We start from the raw sequence: 17883 nt of genomic DNA, 5'->3' as shown, positions 1-17883 counted from the left end.
AATTTTAAGATTATTTTATTTTATATTACAATAATTAATTTGCGGCTAAAATATTATGGAAGTGTTGGAATGCCTATGAAAATTGTCTAAATAGGGATTTTAGAATAATCTAGAATTACATAGTTCCTTATGTCTTACATTTTTTTTTACATTAAAGAAATAAAGTTTTAATATCCCAGTAACAATTGGAGTTTACATGCAAGCAGGTTTGTAAGGGAACGAAGCTATTTTCTCCCTTACAAACCTGCTTCGATAAGGCATGATTTTTATATAGCGAATTACCACTTGGAAGCATTACTTTTTAAAAAATGAAGCGGTTTTCACTCATTACATTCAGCTGTGAGTAACAGCTATAAGTAAGCACTTATTTCATGTTTCTATGGCATTACTTCTTTCATTGTTTACAAAAAGCTCTTCCCTAATGCTTTTCCAGAAGACGTGAATTCATAGCTGATGTGAAGCTATTACAGTATTGCTTATATGAAACTCTTTCTTCATGGGATTCTACACTCAATGGTGTTTCTGAATGTACACTATTTAACATTTGTAAAATGGCTGATGTACTTGCCACAGATGGGCGATATTTTATATACCGTTCCCGTATATTTTCTCTTAATGTCCTGTTTTATCATTCTGAATTCTCAAAATTAGAAACAATTTCGATATTTGGAATTTCTTCGGGGCTATTTTCTGTTGCCTTCAAGAGATTAAATAAATTTTTATTTACCTCTTTTCTTTTTAATTTATTAAATTGTCTTTTTCCAACCACTTTCGGCATATTATTTAACAACAATAGAACTAACTAACTATTTCAAAAAGAAAAAACAAAACAAACACAAAACGCCGGTTACTTTTCTACAAATCAAAACATAAACACAAAACAACAAAACCTGTACATGGACAAAAGCAGAAGTAATAAAAAACAGAAACAAGAAAAACCAAAAGCAAATAATTGAAAATATTTCGTACAAAAATTATTTAAATTCTGTTCACACACTACAATAAACACACACTTAAATAAATTTAAAAAAAAAATATTTCTTACATTGAAAATGTATTAATTAATTAAAATCACTTTATAGATTTATATTTATAATAAAATCTTTTTATATTTTCTATGAATTTTTTTTTACACTTTTATTCACGTCTTATCTGCACAAATGCAACTCGATGACTAAACATTTTTATACCCTCCACCACCATCAGTGGTGATAGAGGGTATATATAAGTTTGTCATTCCGTATGTAACACTAAGAAATATTCATCTGAGACCCAACAAAGTATATATATTCCGGGTCCTTATCAAATTCTGAGTCGATTTAGCTATGTGCGTCTGTCTGTCTGCCTAAAACACGCTCACGTTAAAACTAAGCAAAAGAAATCAACGAAATTCACCAAAAATATTCATTGTTATTCTAAGCAGTTTGGTATTGAATCAATTATGTTGAAAATCAAAATAATCGATCCAAAATTTCCCATAGCCCCCATACAAAGGTATATATTCCCAGATATTAGTTTATCATTAATAACTCCCTCAAATATATCGGTATCAACACAAAATTTTGTACATATAAATATAATATGAACAGAAATCATACTACCAACGTTGATCTCAGTCGGTCCACAATTGGTCATAGCTCTCATATAAGGTCCACTGCCGAAAAACACATAAACGCACATATTTCATTGATAAATAAAGAAATTGTGATAAAATTCGAGTTAAATATGTTTTGTATACATACAAATCATTCTACCAAATTTTTTTTTGGATCGGTCCACTATTGGTCATAGCTCCTATAAAAGGCCCACTTCCGAAAATCACTTAAAAGCACATATTTCATTGTCAAATAAAGCTATCTTGATAATATTCTACACAAATATGTTTTGTCTAAATATGAATCACTCTACGAAACTTTTTCCGGATGGACCCATAATTGGTCATAGCTCCCATATAAGGTCCACTTCCGAGAATCACTTAAACGCATATATTTCATTGAATTCTAAAGCTATAGGGATAAAATTCGACTTGAATATGTTTTGTGTACATATAAATCATTCTACCACTTTTTTCCCTATCGGTCCATTATTGGTCATAGCTCCCATATAAGGCCCACTTCCGAAAATCACTTAAACGTACATATTTCATTGTCAAATAAAGTTATCTTGATAAAATTCGACACAAATATGTTTTGTGTTTATATGAATCACTCTACGAAATTTTTTCTGGATAGGCTCCCGTATAAGGCCCACTTACGAAAATCACTTAGACGCATATATTTCTTTGAATAATAAAGCTATCGGGATAAAGTACGACTTGAATATGTTTTGTGAGCATATAAATAATTCTACCAAATCCTTTCCGGATCGGTCCATATTTTGAAATAGCTCCTACATAAGGTCGACTTCAAAAAAAGGCATTTTGATAAAATTCGACACAAATATGTTTTGTGTACATATATATTACCGGATAGGCCCGTAATTGGTCATACCGCCTATATAAAGTCCACTTCCGAAAATCACCTAAACGCACATATTTCATTAATTAATAAATCTATTGGAGTAAAATTCGACTTGATTTTTTTTTTTCATATAAATCATTATACGAAATTTTTTCCTTATCGGTCCTTAATTGGTCACAACTCCCATATAAGGACTATTGCCGAAAATTACTTAAATGCACATCGATAATCAAAGTTATCGGGATAAAATTCGACATAAATGTGTACTTTGTATACATAAATCATTCTACGGAAATTTTTCTAGATCGGTCCATAAGTTGTCTTAACTCCCATAAAAGGTTAACTTCTTCTGAAAATCACTTAATATCACTTAATTCGTTATTAAACGATTATATCCGGAAAAAATTCGACATGATTGTGTTCTGTGTATAGATAAATCATTCTATTAAAATGGACCTAATCAAAATTAGTTCGACATATGCATAAATGTTAGTATCCTCAATACGGAAACAAAAATTTTGTTAAGTTATCTAAAAATTATATAATTAAATGGGTTTTAATAAAAAGTAACTTGCTGGTGGAGGGTATTTAAGATTCGGCATAGCCGAATATAGCATTCTAACTTGTTTTATTATGTAATTTAAAATGTGTTTTTTTTGTCAGAAAAGACTCGGTAAAACTGCCGATTTCAATAGTCTTTGCAATACAACCTGCTTCCTTGAAAGGGACAAGGGTAAGCTTAAATATTATTTAAATACTTCACTTACAACCTGCTTCTCTGTAAGGGATAGTAGTAAGCTTTTAATTTTTTTTCAGCTAACATTATAAAATTACTCCTATCATTGGTATTCCCTTATTTCCTGCTTCTCAGTAAGGCTTAATAGTAAGCGAATACAGATGCAGTTAGGTCCCTTTTTAGCTTCCTAAAGTCTAAAAATTTTTTACTGGAATTTTAAACTGTTAAAAATCAGTTAACATGTCAATCAAATTTAAACATAAACGTATTTTTTTTTCAAATTAAAGTAAAACCGGTTAACCGTTGTTATACCCACCATCAAAAAAGATGGGGGGTATATTGATTTTGTCATTCCGTTTGTAACACATCGAAATATTGGTCATAGACCCATGAAAGTATATATATTCCGGGTCCTTATTAAATTCTAAGACGATCTAGCCATGTCCGTCCGTCCGTTCGTCTATCTGTTGAAATCACGATAGGGACCACACGAGAGGAGTTAGACAGTTGAAATTTTGCATAAATATTCTCTATTATTAAGGTTTGTTTGGTATTGAAAATGGGCAATATCGGTATACTTTTTCGGATAGCCCCCATACAAGTGGACCTCCAAAAAACAGCTTTAACGGGCATAACTGTTTTATAAGTAGGAGTATAGCGATGAAATTCGACATAAATAAGTTTTATGTGAGCCAACATTTTTCTACCAAATTTTTTGGGGATCGGTCCATAACTGACCCTACCCCCCATATAAGGTCCCCTTTAGAAAATTACTTTAACACTCATTACTGGTCCCAAAATGCGAGTATAGCGATGAAATTCGGCATAAGTAAGTTTCTTACGAACCAAAATCGCTCTACGATTTTTTTTAAGATCGGCCCATAAATGACCCTATCCCCCATATAAGGTCCCCTTCTGAAAATGACTTTAACGCTCATTACTGGCTAAAAAATATGAATATAGCAATAAAATTTTACACAATTAAGTTCCTCGCGAGCCAAAATCTTTTTAATAACTTTTATGTGGATAGGTCCATAATTGGCCCTACTCCCCCTATTGGGTCCACTTTAGGAAATAGCTTAAACGCTCATTACTGTCTTAAAAATACGAGTAAAGCGATGAAATGCTACACACGAAAGTTTCTTACGAGCCAAAACCTCTGTACCAATTTTTTTGGATCGGCCCATAAATGACCTTTCCCCCATATAAAGTCCCTCTCTGCAAATAACTACAATGCTCATTATTGGCTTAAAAATATGAATGTGACGAAAATTGACGCACATAAGTTTAATGCGTGCCAAAATCTCTCCATCAAATTTAGGGAGGATCGGTCCATAATTTACCCTACCGCCCATATAAGGTCCCCTTCAGAAAATTACTTAAACGATCATTACTGGCTTAAAAATATGAGTTATGAAATACGGTTATGAAATTCGCTCCGAATTTCATGCGGAATGTGTTGGTAATACACAAAAGGTTCCCTTCAGGAAAGAGTTTTGATTAATAACTACTAGTGTTCCTTATTTAAAATACGAGTATAGCGCTGAAATTTTGCATAAACAAGTCCTATACATAATCTATGTACAAAAATTTTATGAGTATCGGTTCATAATTGACGCTCACGGTTTAAGAATTCAAATAAAATATTTGTTTTTTTTTTTTTTAATTAATATTTTGTTAGTTCAAAAGAGCTCGGGCCATAATTGACTTAAGCCATATTCCAAATATCACGCTGATGTTTATAGGGGAGCATTCCTTTTACGGCATACGGTTTGATGGTGGGTATATGAGATCCGGCACAGCCTAATATAAAACTCTTACTTGTTTTTTCTGATTTGAAAAATGTCAACCGGTTTTTTTCAAATGTCAACTATTTGAAACCCGGTTTTTGGAAAATGTCGACTAATCGATCACCCTAGTAGATTACGGCAAAATCTATTAAAATTTTGAATGAAATAGAAATTAAACTCTTTTGCCAAATAGTTCTAACAAATACGACGCTGTAAAGGAATAATTACATTACAAAACAAATAAGAAGTGAAAAAAGAAAACTACCTAAAGAAAGAAAGAAAAACATGAATGAAAAGTGTATTAAAAGTAAAGTGCAATGTAATAAATTAAATACTAATAAATTAAGTACTATTAAATATCATCAAAGTATATTAATAAAGTAGCGACATCTCTTGTTGTACAACAACATCTACAACAACCACATGTATTTTGTTTTTGGAATAATTAAAGATTGTGTCAAAATAAAATTTCCTTGAACAACAATGTGAACAAAACATAAATAAAAAATATTACTTTTAAGTTAAAAATATTAACGATTTAATTATATTATTATATATTATACAATTTATTACACTTTTAAACTACTTTAAAACCACTTTTAATTCACTTTTTCAACTTTCCACAAATTTTAACAAATAACAAAACACAATTTAAAAATGGCGACGTAAACAATGTTAACAATTTTCAAAACAAACTTTGACAATTTGCTTCATTTATCTAGTTTAAAAAAAATAGTCAGCTGTTCAAGTGATGCTACTTTATTAATTTACTTTGAATATCATGTATTTTCGACGATTTTTTTGTATTGAACTTAATTTAGGAAATTGTTTTCCTTTTTATTCCATTTAACTGTATTTTTTATTTACGAAAGAATGAGTTTCATCTCTAATTTTTATCTAGTACATATTTATCATAATCAGTTCTATTTTTTTTTTTGATTTGTTAGAAACTAATAAAAAACAAAACTACATACAACAAAAAACAAATATGTACAAAATATATGAAAAAGTTAAAAAAAATGCACAAGATATGATGATTCAAAAGGCTTGTGAATTGGTCAATAGTTTAAAGTGTTGAAAAAGTAATATTAATGATGACTTAATATTACCATTTAAAAATATTTTGATATACATGCTTAGCCTTGATTTCTTAAGAAAAGGATTTGTATTTATTGAATAACAATTTTAAACAAGTAAGAGTGTTATATTCGGCTGTGCCGGATCTCATATACCCACCATCAAACCGTATGCCGTAAAAGGAATGCTCCCCTATAAACATCAGCGTGATATTTGCAATATGGCTTAAGTCAATTATGGCCCGAGCTCTTTTGAACTAACAAAATATTAATTTAAAAAAAAAAACAAATATTTTATTTGAATTCTTAAACCGTGAGCGTCAATTATGAACCGATACTCATAAAATTTTGTACATAGGACTTGTTTATGCAAAATTTCAGCGCTATACTCGTATTTTAAATAAGGAACACTCGTAGTTATTAATCAAAACTCTTTCCTGAAGGGAACCTTTTGTGCATTACCAACACATTTCATAACTCATATTTTTAAGCCAGTAATGATCGTTTAAGTAATTTTCTGAAGGGGACCTTATATGGGCGGTAGGGTAAATTATGGACCGATCCTCCCTAAATTTGATGGAGAGATTTTGGCACGCATTAAACTTATGTGCGTCAATTTTCGTCACATTCATATTTTTAAGCCAATAATGAGCATTGTAGTTATTTGCAGAGGGGGACCTTATATGGGGGAAGGGTCATTTATGGGTCGATCCAAAAAAATTGGTACAGAGGTTTTGGCTCGTAAGAAACTTACTTATACCGAATTTCATCGCTATACTAGCATTTTTGGACCAATAATGAGTGTTAAAGTAATTTTCTAAAGGGGACCTTATACGGGGGGTAGGGTCAATTATGGACCGATCCTCACAAAATTTGGTAGAAAAATTTTGGCTCACATAAGACTTATTTATGTCGAATTTCATCGCTATACTTTTACTTATACTTTTTGGAGGTCCACTTGTATGGGGGCTATCCGAAGAAGTGGACCGATATTGCCCATTTTCAATACCAAGCAAACCTTAACAATAGAGAATATTTGTGCAAAATTTCAACTAACTCATCTCGTGTGATCCCTATCGTGATTTCAAAAGACAGAGGACGGACATGGCTAGATCGTCTTAGAATTTAATAAGGATCCGGAATATATATACTTTTATAACCAATATTTCGATGTGTTACAAACGGAATGACAAAATCAATATACCCCCCATCTTTTTTGATGGTGGGTATAAAAATGGCGTAATGAGTACCTAATAAGTACAACCTTTTCTATGTAGAATGTTGTTGAAATTACATTATTAACCAGAGAACAAAAATAATCATTATGAACACTTTTAGAAACAAATTTATATTTGAATTTTCTACCATAAAAAGTAAAATCGTAATATTAATTAACGAGATTTTTGATAAAATGTGAACGTATTGTTAATTTTTTAGGTCAATAAAGTATTTTGCTTTCTTATGTTTTTGTTCATTTTTTTAGTATTGCTCCATTATTTAATAAAATTTTATATTTTTATTAGTCCTATAGATTGAACTAACAATTCTTAGACATAATAGTAGTGGTACGTCCAAATTTGGACATGTATTTACCCATTTAATATCCTATATACCTATAAGAATTTATTAGTGTTTAAATTAACATGAAATCTATCGTTTCTTTGATCTTATTTCGAAAATAATGAGTAATTTTGAATAGGATACATGATATACTACAAAATCTATGAATTTTGACATAGAAAATATGTTTAGTGGGGTTTAAAACTATATATTATAACAATATAATCTTGGTTTTTTGTCACTTTGTATTGATAAACTAAAACTACATTACGGAAACCCCATATATTTGGGGAGTACTGTGTGAATTTTATTTAGAATTGTATAATATTGATTCTTATTCAATGTAGCTAACACTAAGTAACCAACCTAGCCCCTCTAAGAATGGGGACATCATCGTATACCACTATATAACTATTACTAAAATCTTGATTTTCTACCTCATATTTTGAATGCTTTATTTTATGAATAAAAACAGTATGCGTATTTGGATCTGGATAGTTATTGTAGATTTGGGTTATAAATATATATAATTGTACTTATTAGCTGAATCATCATTATTTCTAATTATCTAAATTAAGTTTTTTCCTGTACCACAAGACAGTTCACTTTATATTGCTTCCAAGCAACCTAAGGTCTGTTTAGAGGTCTAAATTTAAACATAGTGTTCTTACTAGTTCGTATATGGACTTTGGAAAAGATAAATAAGGAGTTCAGTGGTTTTTCTTATACACAAGATTTTGAAACACTACTCAGTGTTTTTTTTTTTTTTTTTTTTTTGGGTCATTTCATCAATTTTTTATTTTATATTTTTTAATGATATTGATTAAACATCTCATAATTAATTAATTATTACATTGATTTACACTTGTTCTAAACACCTATACTAATGTTTTATGTTGGAACTGCCTCATTATTTTCCTTTAAACATTTTTAACGCAAATAACTTCTTAGGTTCATACAATGAGGATATGATTTTTGCAAATTGCAATTGAAAAATACTTAAACAATAAATTCTAAAAAAGTAATTTAAAAATCATTTTAAAACCCCAACTAAGTTAACTGGAATTCTAAAAATGCAAATTGCTTTTTAATATTTTTTCACGGTTTTCCAATTTTACACAATATGTATCTACTTTTAATTGGAAAACATAAATTTGCTTTTTACCTGTATTTTCGATTTTTATTTATGAACAAAAACAAAATTCTCTTAAAAACGGTAGGCAAAAAACTTAGTTGATTCACTGTATATTTTCAAAATATTGCTGCCGATTGAAAATTGTTTTGGTCATTCAACACTTAACTGATACATTTATAAATAAGTAAGGTATGTATGCAATATTTAGAGCGTCAAATCCGAAATCCATGCACCTATGCCTCTATCGGGCCTGTTGTGCGCTCCTTAACCAGTGCCTCCAGACTAGCCGCTAACCCACCGAAGGCCACAACTACTGATCAAAAATTGAACATTTTTTGTTCGGTGATTTACTACCAGACTGATATAATCCAAAATTCTGCTTTTTGAACTGATTACTAGAAAATATGTATGTCATACAAAGTCTTTCATATATGTACACTAGAGTGATGAAGGAAACAAAATTTGTCTGACAGGCCGTCCCCCCTCTAGAATTGTTCTATGTCATACAAAAAAATAGGCTGATTGGATAACGTTAACAGATGCCGCCAAGGCTCTGAAGTTTTCAAGTGCATTTACAAGGGGAAAATATCGATTTTTTCAGTTTTTGCTCAAATTTGGCCATTTAGTAATAAATTTTGAAATTTATTGTTAAGGAATCGTAATGTGCACAGAGTAAGCATTTCGGAAAGATAAAAAACACAAAAATTGATTGAAAACTTTAAAAGTTATTGCAAATTCCCCAGGCCATTAACGTGTCCCACGGCACATGAATTCGGAATTTTCCCCTTGAAAACTTCAGAGCCGTTGCGGCTCCTGTTAACGTTATCCTATCAGATTAATTTTTTGTATGACATAGTTATACAACCCAATGAACAATTCTAGAGGGGGGACGGACAAAATTCGCAACTTCGTTTTTTTGAAGCACTCTAATGTACACGTCAAAGAGTAAGCATTTCGGAAAGATAAAAAACACAAAAATTGATTGAAAACTTTAAAAGTTATTGCAAATTCCCCAGGCCATTAACGTGTCCCACGGCACATGAATTCGGAATTTTCCCCTTGAAAACTTCAGAGCCGTTGCGGCTCCTGTTAACGTTATCCTATCAGATTAATTTTTTGTATGACATAGTTATACAACCCAATGAACAATTCTAGAGGGGGGACGGACAAAATTCGCAACTTCGTTTTTTTGAAGCACTCTAATGTACACGTCAAAGAGTAAGCATTTCGGAAAGATAAAAAACACAAAAATTGATTGAAAACTTTAAAAGTTATTGCAAATTCCCCAGGCCATTAACGTGTCCCACGGCACATGAATTCGGAATTTTCCCCTTGAAAACTTCAGAGCCGTTGCGGCTCCTGTTAACGTTATCCTATCAGATTAATTTTTTGTATGACATAGTTATACAACCCAATGAACAATTCTAGAGGGGGGACGGACAAAATTCGCAACTTCGTTTTTTTGAAGCACTCTAATGTACACGTCAAAACTAAAACCCAATTTCAGGTATATTTGATAAGTAAAAATTTAGTTTTAGTTTAGATTCAATGCTGGCTTACTCAAAATAGATTTTTATGATTTATGCCGGTTTTGTAATAAATGAGTCCTGCGTAAATATGTACATATGTATGCATGTATGTCTATTGTGTTTTTTAAATTATAATTAAGAAAATGTCGTAGACCCACTCACAAAAATATACCATATATTCGGTTTCAAAACTATGGAGCTTGAGGGCTGAATTTGTATTGAAAATGCAAAATTTTAGTCCACGATTTCACCTAGCTTTGACGATTAGCCCTATTAAATTAATTTAACATTCATTTTTATGAGAATCCGTCTATAATCGATCGCAGTCCCAATAAGTTCTCTGTAATAAAATTAGTTTATTTTTAATAAAACTCTGCCGGTTAAAATAATTTTTGTATGAAAACAGTCAATTTAATCTTACCTACGATAGAATATAACCAGACATTGAGATATTAGGGATTTTTTAAACATTAGTGGTTAGTTTCGATAACCCGGCGTCTGTTTAAATACTTAAGCCAAATAACTAAAAATACTATTTTTGGAATTTTTAAATATTTGTTGCGGATTGAGAGATTTGTGATAATAAATTTCAAAATGTCTTTTTATTTTTTTAATTTTCAATAAAAGAATTTACATACATCTATATATTTATGTATTAAGGTTATAACCAAAATTAAGCGTTCACATAGTACATTCCAATTACGCAATTTGAAGTGAAGATTGCTAAAGACTCCAGCTCACAAATTAACGTTGACGTTTTATTTGTTGAAAATGAAAGTTAAAGGCTACCTTTGTACATCTCTAACCAAAGGATAATGAAAACAAAAAATACTCAACTTAATTACTTAATAGTTTCCGCTAACCAGTTAATCGTTTTTGATAGTTATACAATTTTTCAGTTATATTTATATAATAAATTTTCGCAAAAATTACCGTAATAAGTATAAAAATATTTAATTAGATCTGGATAAATTTAAAAGTTACGTTCACAATGATGGAGTAAAAAAATGTTTACCATCGTAAATGTACCTTAAAAATTCAGAGCCTTTGCGACACCAGTTAACGTTATCATATGAGAATTTCTTTGCATTACAGCATTTAGATCACTGATACAAAAACCTTTTAAAGTGGTATGTCCCGTGGACCACATTTTTGGATGAATACCTCTCAAAAGATTTGTTTTAATGTACTACATGCGAGAAAAATAAAAAAAAAAAACATTTTTTTTGAAAAGTTCCTCAGTTCTCTACCTGCGATTGAAAATCTTGATCTCAGTACAATATGTTCAAAAATTATTTTATGCAATCTTTTCGAAATGGGTGTCAAAAATTCCATAATTTTGAGTTTATCACGGGAAAAATAATTATTTTTTTAGTGTATTTTTGGACCTGCAAAACGACTTTTGTATTAAAAGGGGCATATTATTAAAAAAAAATAAATAAAAAATCTGAAATGGACTGTACCAAATGCCAAACTGGTTTTTAAAGATTTTTTTGTATAAGCTAAAAATTAGGACAATTTTGACACCAAAAATACTCTACAAAAATTTTAAGATTATTTTTCCCGTTATTAGCAGAAAATGATGGAATTTTTGAGATCCATTTTGAAAAAATCGAAGACATTTTATTTTTCAAAAATTATACTGAGGTCAGGATTTTTAATCGCTGGTAGGGAACTTAACCATTTGAAAAAAAATATTTTTTATTTTTGTCGTGTTCAGTACATTAATGCGCATCGATTGATATGTATTCCTTGAAATTCTTAAAAAAATTCATAAAAGAACATTAATGTTTTACAAAAAAGTAAAACATGTTATATATATATATATATATATATATATATATATATATATATATATATATATATATATATATAGCGTTACTGACTGACTGATTCATCACCGCACAGCCTAAACGGCTAAACCTAGAATCATGAAATTTTGACAGTAGATGTTTTTTTGTTATGTAGATCCACTAAGGAGGGATTTTTGGAAATTTGTTCATTTACGGGTAAAAAGGGGAAAAACGGGTAAAACAGGTTTTCTTAATTATCTTACACAATATTAGTGATACAAGAAAAATTTAAAATGTATCTACTCCTAAAATGAGCATATATGATATATAGATCTAAATACGGAACATTTTGTAAACTTAATTCTCGAAAGTATATTTCTAAGCGAAAAGGGAAACAATTTTATTCTTTATAAGTACTTTCCGCTTAGGTAAAATTTATTCCACTTTTGGTACTTTTTCTTTCTTCAAATTATACTCTTTGTATGTTCTTTAATATGAATTCAAAACACATGATTATTAAACATACACGGTCCTCATTGAATAAGATTCTTTAAGAGAGAACTTTTTTGTACTTTTTATCTCATAAATGGTACTTTTTTAATTTTCTAAAATATTTAACCTAGCAACATTAATTTTAACATACATGGTCTTGACTGAATAATATTCTGTAAGTGGGAACTATTTGATGCTTTTCTCTTCTTCAAATGGTACCTTTTAGATTATAATGGTTAACCGAAACACACGGTTCTTATTAAATGAGAATTTATTGAGAGAGAATTTTGTACTCTTTCGTTTTTCGGATGGTACTTTTTGATATTTTTACGATATTGAATATAGATATTGAAAATAAAATTTAAAATGTAGGGACCTTAGTGAATGAGAATCTACTGAAAGGGACTTTTGGTACTTTTTCATTCATTAACATTATATTTTTTGAATTGTATATAATATTGAACACAGAAACATACTATAGTACTTTTTTCAAATAGTACTTTCGAAATTTTCTATAATCTGGAAGCTAAATGAATGAAACTAAAAATATAAGCTTCTTACTGAGTGCGAATTTAATCACGTAATATTGATCGTATAAAACTGAAACATTAAAAAATTGTTTAATCAAATTTAATTTTCTATAAAAGTAAACAAAATTTTGTATGTATTTAATTTAAGTTAGGGTATTTAATTTAAGTTAGGGTAGCATACCCTGGGTATGCTAGTTTTCAATAAATTAACAAGAACTCCTGAAGGATGATGGAAATTAAAACCACTTTATCGCAAAATTTTGGCGTATAGGAAAAAAATAAAATTTGTTGATTAACCATCATACATAGCTTTTTCCAAAATTATATGTTTCATTTCATGAGCAAAGAAAAGGTATCAATTTTTAAAATAGCGTTATTTACATATATATTTGAAAGTACTGAACGTATTTGTAAAAATATATGAAATCTCATGAATTATTTCTATCACCCCGAATTTTAAAAAAGCAATTCGTTCCAGAAAAATATTTTAGAATGCAACATTTTAAAGTATTCACTTGTATTGGCGAAAATATAAAGTTTTTAAAATAGTCGCTAACTTCAAATAACAAATTCTACTTTTATGTGAAATCGTAATTTTTTTTAAGTTATTTATCTTCATGAATCTTTTGCTTTATTTATAATCACAGTGTAAATTATTACATTTCTAATAATTCTTGTTGCTTGTGTTTGGGTAGACACTTAATTCTGATTTTTCCCGGTTAAACCTATTTCCAATTTCCAAAAAATGAGGCCCGATCTTTATGAAATTTGGCAAGGTCATCAAGGCTTGCATAAAACTTATTTGTGGTGCCTTCCATTGAGATATATGTAGGTACATATAGTTAACATAATTATTAGCTCAAAGGCCCTTTTCGGGGTGTTCTGTAGTATGGAGGCCAGGTGAAATAATGGACCGATTTTAACCATTTTCCATAGGCTTCATCCTTGGGCTAAAAAAACGCGTGAACCGAATCGAATTATATTGAAAATTGCGACCTGTACCTTGCGCACAATGTTTACATGGACAGCCAGCCAGACGGACGGACATAGGTTAATCGACTCTGAAAATTATTCTAAGGTATACTTTAAGGTGGGTATAGGACGAATTTTTGTGTGTTACAAACTACAGCACTAGTCCAATATACCCTCCCCAATAAAGTAGAGTATAAAAAAAATCCACCGATTTCCCAGACCCAAGCTATCAACAGATGCCTTCAGGTTTTGCTCCAATATATTTTTATATTGATGTCGGTCCATATTACCCTCGACAAAAACCAAACGACCGACACCAGATGGCGCCATAGCTCCCCAATCCATAACACTGCCGCCACCGTGTTTTACAGTAGGTACAAGATTTTTCGGATCGAGAGCAGAGTTTGGTTTTCTGCAAACCTTTGGTCGATCATCGTTTCCGAAAACATTGCATTTGCTCTCATCTGTAAATATAACAGTTTTCCAAAAGTCAGTGTCCTTTTCCAAATGAGCTTTAGCAAATTGGAGGCGAAGTTGACGATTCTTTGCAGAAATTAATGTTTTTTTTCGTGCTGTTATACTTCTCAAATCATTTTCACGTAAAACATTTCTTATTGTTCTGGGTGTGACAGAAACGTGGGAACATTTTTCAAGGTGTTCCGCCAAAAGATTTACCACCACATTGCGAACTGAAGGGTGTATTTCTTTTCTTTTTCCAATTTATAAAAAAAGTAAATGTGGAAAATAACGGATCTTTTGCTTTTTTTTTTTGCTCTTAACTATTTTTTTTTTAATTTTAGAGGTTGCCATACTGTATGTAGACTTTTTTCCAGCGGTTTAATATGATAATTGCTTATAATTTGTATAAAATATATATTTTCATTTCTTTTTTTCATCAATTTATATTATCTGTCCATACCCTAATAACTAGTATACAAATATTTTCTAATATCACAATTAATTCTTGAAAATTCAAAAATATTGGGCTGTATGTAGAGTTTTTTCCCTAACTGCATATTTAACATAATTATTAGCTCAAATGACTCTGAAAATGATTATAAGCCGAATGGTATACTTTAAGGTGGACATATTTGTGTGTTACAAACATCAGCACAAATCCAATATACCCTCCCCACTAAAGTAGAGTATAAAAACTGTATTACCTACATTTGTGCTTTTTAATTCATTTGTGAATTTTTTAATATTTATGCGCTTTTATGTAAAACTGAAAAAATAACGAAATACTGAACAAATACAGAACACTAAATAAAATACAGAACATTTTCAAGTTTCCTAGTAAAGAATAATTTATACAGAACACGGCTCTGAAATACAGAACGTCTGGTAACCGTAATTATAATGATATATTAAATAGAAATAAAGATCTACAATATGGGGTGTCGTTTGAAAGGGGCTTTAAAGCCGCGTTCAATGATATATTAATCTTAAATAACCGTGTCGTTTGAAAGGGGCTTTAAAGTCGCGTTCAATGATGTATTAATCATAAATAACCGTCTACGCATAATTGTCATATTCCGAAAAATTTTAGATTTTTAGGTTTTTCATTAATATAAACAAAATAAACACACAATTTTGCATACCACTAGACGTGGCTTCAGAAACCCTTGATTCCACATATTGTATATTTTGTTAAAGAAAAAACTGTAATATTTAAAAAACAACTCACGATTGGCCACCAAAAGACTTCAAATATTTTGGGAACCAGCTCACGAACGGACAACACTGAACACAAAATATTTTGGGAAACATCATATTTCATAACAGCAAAGATTTTGAGGGGGGTAACTCAAGCACCATTTTTTGTGAGTCGGTCTAATGTATATATATTCTGGGTCCTTATCAAATTCTAAGTCGATTTAGGTATGTCCGTCTGTGTAAAACACGCTCACAATAAAACGAAGCAATCGAATTTAACCAAATTCACCAAAAATGTTCTACATTTCCTTAAGTTGTTTAGTATTGAAAATGAGCAAAATCGGTTCAAGTTATGAATCAAAATTAAAAACAACTCCGAAAAAATAAGCATTTTTTACACATTCTGATGTACTTTTCACGAAAACTATGCAATATAATTCCATGGAAAACATCATACATTCGTTTCTACACGATAGCTTGATTCTTGTTGAAAATTGGTCGGTCTACAATTTCCTATACCTCCCATACAAAAGTACATATTCCAGGGAAATGAGTTTATTGTCAATAACTTCCGTCAGAATATTGATATCTTCACAAAATTTTACAAATTAAAATCTTATGTTAATAGAATTCATTCAGAATTTTCTGGATTGGTTCATAATTGAACGTAGCTCCCATACAGGGTCCCCTCCCGAAAATCACTCAAACGCACATAACGCATTACTAAATTCTGATATCCATATAGAATTTGATACAAGTATTGCTTTTATATACAGAAATATTACTATGCAATTTTTTTCCGATCGGTCCATAATTGGTCATAGGGCTCCAATATAAAGTCCCCTCCCGAAAATTGCTTAAACGCACATACCTCATTACCAAAATTAGATATCCATATAAAATTTGGTACTAGTATTGCTCTTATATACAGAAATATTACTGTTAAATTTTTCACGATTTGGTCATAGCTCCCATTCAAGGTTCCTTCCCGAAAATCACTTAAACGCACATAACTCATTACCAAATATTGATATTCATACATTTAGCACAAATATTGCTCTTATATACAGAAATTATACTATAACATTTTTTACGATTGGCCCATATTTAGTCATAGCTCCCATATAAGGTCCCCTCCAGAAAATCACTTAAATGCACAATATTCATTACCAAATAATGACATATATACAGAATTTAACCAAAATGTTGTCTTTATTAACATTAATGTTACTCTGGATTTTTTTTACGATCGGATCACAATTGGTCATAGCTCCTATGCAAGGTCCTCTTAAACGCACATTACTCATTACCAAAATAATGAGTGCGATCGGTCCCATACAAGGTTACCTTCCGAAAATCACTTAAACACACACTACTTATTACTAAATTACGATATAGATACAAAATTTGACTGAAATATAGCTTTTATGTACAGAAATGTTACTTAAAGAATTTTTTAGGATCTGTCTATAATTAGTCATATCTCCCATACTAGGCCCTGTCCCGAAAATCATTTTAACCGTATTTAACTAGTTCCACTATCAATTTGTGTAGAACAATATTATATATATTTAGAATTTCCCTAAATGCATACATGCAAATTATTATATATCGCTAAAGCATATCTTAGGGCGCCATAAAAATATAAAATAAAACGGCGTTTTTAATGTTCAATAAATCTTGCGGTTGTAACAGATTTAATCTGTTTAAATCTTGCGGTTTTTCTATTTAAGACATGAGAAAACTTATTTCTACAAATATTTGCTCAATTAAAAAATTATTAATATAAAAGTAGCTGATGGAGGTTATTTAAGATTCGGCTCAGCCGAATATAGCACTTCGACTTGTTTACACCAAGACAGGGCTATAAAGAATACTTTGAAGAAGAACACGTCAAACTAAAAACGTAAGTAATATTTTAACTTTATGTGCGATACAAAAAAGTAAAGTATAAAATTTTTTGAAGACTACTTCGACAAGGATTTGCAATCCATTAATTATAAAGAAACCTCTTCAATGACGGAATAGGCGTTAAACACAAAATTAAGTAAGTGTAGTAAATTTCAAAATGCTAGAAGACTTGCCGAAATGTGCATTGGAATCGTATTCAAACGTGGATTTAAAAACGAATTTCCCATCATCTTACACAGTATCA

At 30.3% G+C, this 17883-nt stretch overlaps 1 protein-coding gene across 6 annotated transcripts in view; it reads right to left on the bottom strand.

Annotated features, from left to right (window-relative positions):
* Window positions 1–17883, bottom strand: part of LOC119616157 (acetylcholine receptor subunit alpha-like) — a 154539-nt gene that overhangs the window by 77274 nt on the left and 59382 nt on the right. The window contains exon 1 of one of the 6 annotated variants that reach the window (XM_037972426.1): window positions 1046–1166. The exons of the other annotated variants lie outside the window; for them this stretch is intronic. The gene's annotated coding sequence lies outside the window, so the exon portion shown is untranslated. Of the gene's footprint in view, window positions 1–1045; window positions 1167–17883 lie in introns of those variants that run through there. 6 annotated transcript variants of the gene reach the window in all.

This window comes from Lucilia sericata, unplaced genomic scaffold, assembly GCF_015586225.1.
Source record: "Lucilia sericata isolate MDLA Ls3-8-SP2 unplaced genomic scaffold, ASM1558622v1 Contig000060F_arrow, whole genome shotgun sequence".
Classification (NCBI taxonomy): domain Eukaryota; kingdom Metazoa; phylum Arthropoda; class Insecta; order Diptera; family Calliphoridae; genus Lucilia; species Lucilia sericata.
This window is presented reverse-complemented; position numbering and strand designations above follow the sequence as displayed.